The sequence below is a fragment of the Schistocerca serialis genome, unplaced genomic scaffold (genome assembly GCF_023864345.2).
Source record: "Schistocerca serialis cubense isolate TAMUIC-IGC-003099 unplaced genomic scaffold, iqSchSeri2.2 HiC_scaffold_224, whole genome shotgun sequence".
Lineage (NCBI taxonomy): Eukaryota > Metazoa > Arthropoda > Insecta > Orthoptera > Acrididae > Schistocerca > Schistocerca serialis.
This window is the reverse complement of record NW_026047789.1, coordinates 5,001-10,000: the sequence shown is the minus strand read 5'-3', so window position 1 is coordinate 10,000 and position 5,000 is coordinate 5,001. Positions and strand designations below refer to the sequence as shown.

General features: G+C 51.1%; 1 non-coding gene across 1 annotated transcript in view; it reads left to right on the top strand.

The window, feature by feature from the left end:
* The first annotated feature begins 3,786 nt into the window (after nucleotides 1–3,786).
* LOC126444095 (small subunit ribosomal RNA) overlaps nucleotides 3,787–5,000 on the top strand; it is a 1,909-nt gene continuing 695 nt past the window's right edge. Inside the window, exon 1 of the ribosomal RNA XR_007582410.1 lies at nucleotides 3,787–5,000. This exon is cut by the window's right edge and continues 695 nt beyond it. This is a non-coding gene — a ribosomal RNA (small subunit ribosomal RNA).

Below are 5,000 nucleotides of genomic sequence, written 5' to 3'. Positions count from 1 at the left end.
ACCTAACCTACGTTGTGCCTTAACCTAACCTACGTTGTGCCTTAACCTAACCTACGTTGTGCCTTAACCTAACCTACGTTGTGCCTTAACCTAACCTACGTTGTGCCTTAACCTAACCTACGTTGTGCCTTAACCTAACCTATGTTGTGCCTTAACCTAACCTATGTTGTGCCTTAACCTAACCTATGTTGTGCCTTAACCTAACCTATGTTGTGCCTTAACCTAACCTATGTTGTGCCTTAACCTAACCTATGTTGTGCCTTAACCTAACCTATGTTGTGCCTTAACCTAACCTATGTTGTGCCTTAACCTAACCTATGTTGTGCCTTAACCTAACCTATGTTGTGCCTTAACCTAACCTATGTTGTGCCTTAACCTAACCTATGTTGTGCCTTAACCTAACCTATGTTGTGCCTTAACCTAACCTATGTTGTGCCTTAACCTAACCTACGTTGTGCCTTAACCTAACCTACGTTGTGCCTTAACCTAACCTACGTTGTGCCTTAACCTAACCTACGTTGTGCCTTAACCTAACCTACGTTGTGCCTTAACCTAACCTACGTTGTGCCTTAACCTAACCTACGTTGTGCCTTAACCTAACCTACGTTGTGCCTTAACCTAACCTACGTTGTGCCTTAACCTAACCTACGTTGTGCCTTAACCTAACCTACGTTGTGCCTTAACCTAACCTACGTTGTGCCTTAACCTAACCTACGTTGTGCCTTAACCTAACCTACGTTGTGCCTTAACCTAACCTACGTTGTGCCTTAACCTAACCTACGTTGTGCCTTAACCTAACCTACGTTGTGCCTTAACCTAACCTACGTTGTGCCTTAACCTAACCTACGTTGTGCCTTAACCTAACCTACGTTGTGCCTTAACCTAACCTACGTTGTGCCTTAACCTAACCTACGTTGTGCCTTAACCTAACCTACGTTGTGCCTTAACCTAACCTACGTTGTGCCTTAACCTAACCTACGTTGTGCCTTAACCTAACCTACGTTGTGCCTTAACCTAACCTACGTTGTGCCTTAACCTAACCTATGTTGTGCCTTAACCTAACCTATGTTGTGCCTTAACCTAACCTATGTTGTGCCTTAACCTAACCTATGTTGTGCCTTAACCTAACCTATGTTGTGCCTTAACCTAACCTATGTTGTGCCTTAACCTAACCTATGTTGTGCCTTAACCTAACCTATGTTGTGCCTTAACCTAACCTATGTTGTGCCTTAACCTAACCTACGTTGTGCCTTAACCTAACCCATATTGTACCTTAACCTAACCCATATTGTACCTTAACCTAACCCATATTGTACCTTAACCTAACCCATATTGTACCTTAACCTAACCCATATTGTACCTTAACGTAACCTATTTTTTGCCTTAACGTAACCTAATTTGTGCCTTAACGTAACCTAATTTGTGCCTTAACGTAACCTAATTTGTGCCTTAACGTAACCTAATTTGTGCCTTAACGTAACCTAATTTGTGCCTTAACGTAACCTAATTTGTGCCTTAACGTAACCTAATTTGTGCCTTAACGTAACCTAATTTGTGCCTTAACGTAACCTAATTTGTGCCTTAACGTAACCTAATTTGTGCCTTAACGTAACCTAATTTGTGCCTTAACGTAACCTAATTTGTGCCTTAACGTAACCTAATTTGTGCCTTAACGTAACCTAATTTGTGCCTTAACGTAACCTAATTTGTGCCTTAACGTAACCTAATTTGTGCCTTAACGTAACCTAATTTGTGCCTTAACGTAACCTAATTTGTGCCTTAACGTAACCTAATTTGTGCCTTAACGTAACCTAATTTGTGCCTTAACGTAACCCATGTTGTGCCTTAACGTAACCCATGTTGTGCCTTAACGTAACCCAATTTGTGCCTTAACGTAACCCATGTTGTGCCTTAACCTAACCTATATTGTGCCTCAACCTAACCTATATTGCGCCTTAACCTGACGCACGTTGTCGCTGAACCTGCTCTGTAATTGTTATGCAACTCGTTAAATTAGTGTAGTGTTGCCTAACCGCAACCCTCGCAATATAGTTCGCTATTCGCACTGCCCGGTCCCCTGTGTATCGCGTCATGTTAAACACCTTGCAGGTGTTGCTGACTTTCCACATGCTCCTGCTATACACTGTAATGTGGATAGCAGCAGGACGTACATGCCCCCCCCCCTTCCCCCCTGCCTTCGCAAGCTGGTCGTTGAGAAGTTTGCATGTTCAATGCCCTTCGCATGCCGACGTACTCAGCCTACGTTGTGGTACGGCCTGTCACCTGTCCGCCGATGTACGCAAAACCCACAAACTGTACTGCACATTGGTCCGTATGTACTGAATGATACATCGTGGCACATGTGTGACCGTACGACGACTGCGCCTAGCAACGGCAGACCATACAGTCCAAATATTGTGCACGCAGCTACGTGTCGTCTCCCTATAAGAGCTGGATTGCAGTGTGGTACGCCATTCAGACGTGTGGGAGGAACGGACGCCCTGGATGGCGATCAGCATGAGCAGTCTGTTGATGTAGTGGAGCGTGTATTCGGACGTAGTCGTCTCTTCTCACACACCGTGATAGCATGTTGCACCGCGTTCCACATCTGCGACATCCTGCAGAGGCCGGCTGACAGTCGTTCGCGCAATGGACACCGCATACGTACGGGGGCTACCTTCCACGTGTTCTCGAGGCGTGCACATGTTGTTGCGTCTATGTGGGCAGACGTAGTGTGTTGTGACACCTGACACAGGCATGCAATACTCGTTGCAAATGGCGATGGACGTCTACGTTTGCTGGTGACGTTACGCAAATGAACAACAGGTAACCCGTTGTGGTGCGGTTGTTCTCGCTAGAGGTGAATCAGTGTTGGCGACGATCGGTCGAGCTATTAACCGGTTGTTTCAGGGATACCCACCATGCCCACGAACGTGAAAGGGGACCCACCATGCCCACGAACGCGAAAGGGGATCTGGGTGTGAGGCGATACGCGGCGGTGGCTGGGTGGGACCGTCCCCGGCCGGTGAGGGGGGGCCGCCCGGCGTGCTGGCAGCGCGGTGCGTGGGCGCACGCGCTACAGCCGGCTGGTGGGGGCGGCCAGTGGCAGGCGCGCCGGCCGACGGACGCGGCAGGCGGCGCAGCTGCGCGCCGGCGCCCCCTGCTCGCGGCGCCTTGCGGCCAAAGTAGGTCCTCGCGGGCCCGGTGCGAAGCGCGGTGGCCATCTGCAGTGTGCTGGTCCGATTGAGGACTGTGTGCGCTGAGGATGCGCCGCCGCCCGGCGCTCGGCGCCGCGACGCCGTCTGCTGCTCGGTCGCCCCAGCGGTTCTCGCAGGTGGTTTGTATCGCAGCTGTGCGGACGTGTTGGCGCGTGCGCTGTGCTGGGAGAGTTCGCTTCGGCACCCAAGTGGGGCTTTTGTCCTTCTGTGGCGCTGGCGTTGGAGCTGCCGGTCACCGTAGGTGGCGCGTGTTGTCTCCCGCCGGCAATGCCACGACAGCACGCTCCCGGGCCTCTGTCGGCAGCGGCAAGCTCAGTTGGGAGCACGGGTGGTCGCACCTAAAGCGTCTACTCGCCTAACTCCGGGCGATTGCGCCTCTCTCGAACCCGACCAAGTACTTAGGACGGCGCTGCGCGCCGCCGGGACCTGAGAGGGTTTCGAGGTGTGTTGTGCAGGGGAGCTCAGCCTCCTCCTGTTTGCAGAATAATTGAGCGGACGCTTGCGTGTTCGCGCGGGCCCCCGGGACACACTCCCGGGCGGCCGGCTGCTCAGCTCTAGTTGACGCAGCTCCCTGGTTGATCCTGCCAGTAGTCATATGCTTGTCTCAAAGATTAAGCCATGCATGTCTCAGTACAAGCCGCATTAAGGTGAAACCGCGAATGGCTCATTAAATCAGTTATGGTTCCTTAGATCGTACCCACGTTACTTGGATAACTGTGGTAATTCTAGAGCTAATACATGCAAACAGAGTCCCGACCAGAGATGGAAGGGACGCTTTTATTAGATCAAAACCAATCGGTCGGCTCGTCCGGTCCGTTTGCCTTGGTGACTCTGAATAACTTTGGGCTGATCGCACGGTCCTCGTACCGGCGACGCATCTTTCAAATGTCTGCCTTATCAACTGTCGATGGTAGGTTCTGCGCCTACCATGGTTGTAACGGGTAACGGGGAATCAGGGTTCGATTCCGGAGAGGGAGCCTGAGAAACGGCTACCACATCCAAGGAAGGCAGCAGGCGCGCAAATTACCCACTCCCGGCACGGGGAGGTAGTGACGAAAAATAACGATACGGGACTCATCCGAGGCCCCGTAATCGGAATGAGTACACTTTAAATCCTTTAACGAGTATCTATTGGAGGGCAAGTCTGGTGCCAGCAGCCGCGGTAATTCCAGCTCCAATAGCGTATATTAAAGTTGTTGCGGTTAAAAAGCTCGTAGTTGGATTTGTGTCCCACGCTGTTGGTTCACCGCCCGTCGGTGTTTAACTGGCATGTATCGTGGGACGTCCTGCCGGTGGGGCGAGCCGAAGGCGTGCGACCGCCTCGTGCGTGCTCGTGCGTCCCGAGGCGGACCCCGTTGAAATCCTACCAGGGTGCTCTTTATTGAGTGTCTCGGTGGGCCGGCACGTTTACTTTGAACAAATTAGAGTGCTTAAAGCAGGCAAGCCCGCCTGAATACTGTGTGCATGGAATAATGGAATAGGACCTCGGTTCTATTTTGTTGGTTTTCGGAACCCGAGGTAATGATTAATAGGGACAGGCGGGGGCATTCGTATTGCGACGTTAGAGGTGAAATTCTTGGATCGTCGCAAGACGAACAGAAGCGAAAGCATTTGCCAAGTATGTTTTCATTAATCAAGAACGAAAGTTAGAGGTTCGAAGGCGATCAGATACCGCCCTAGTTCTAACCATAAACGATGCCAGCCAGCGATCCGCCGCAGTTCCTCCGATGACTCGGCGGGCAGCCTCCGGGAAACCAAAGCTTTTGGGTTCCGGGGGAAGTA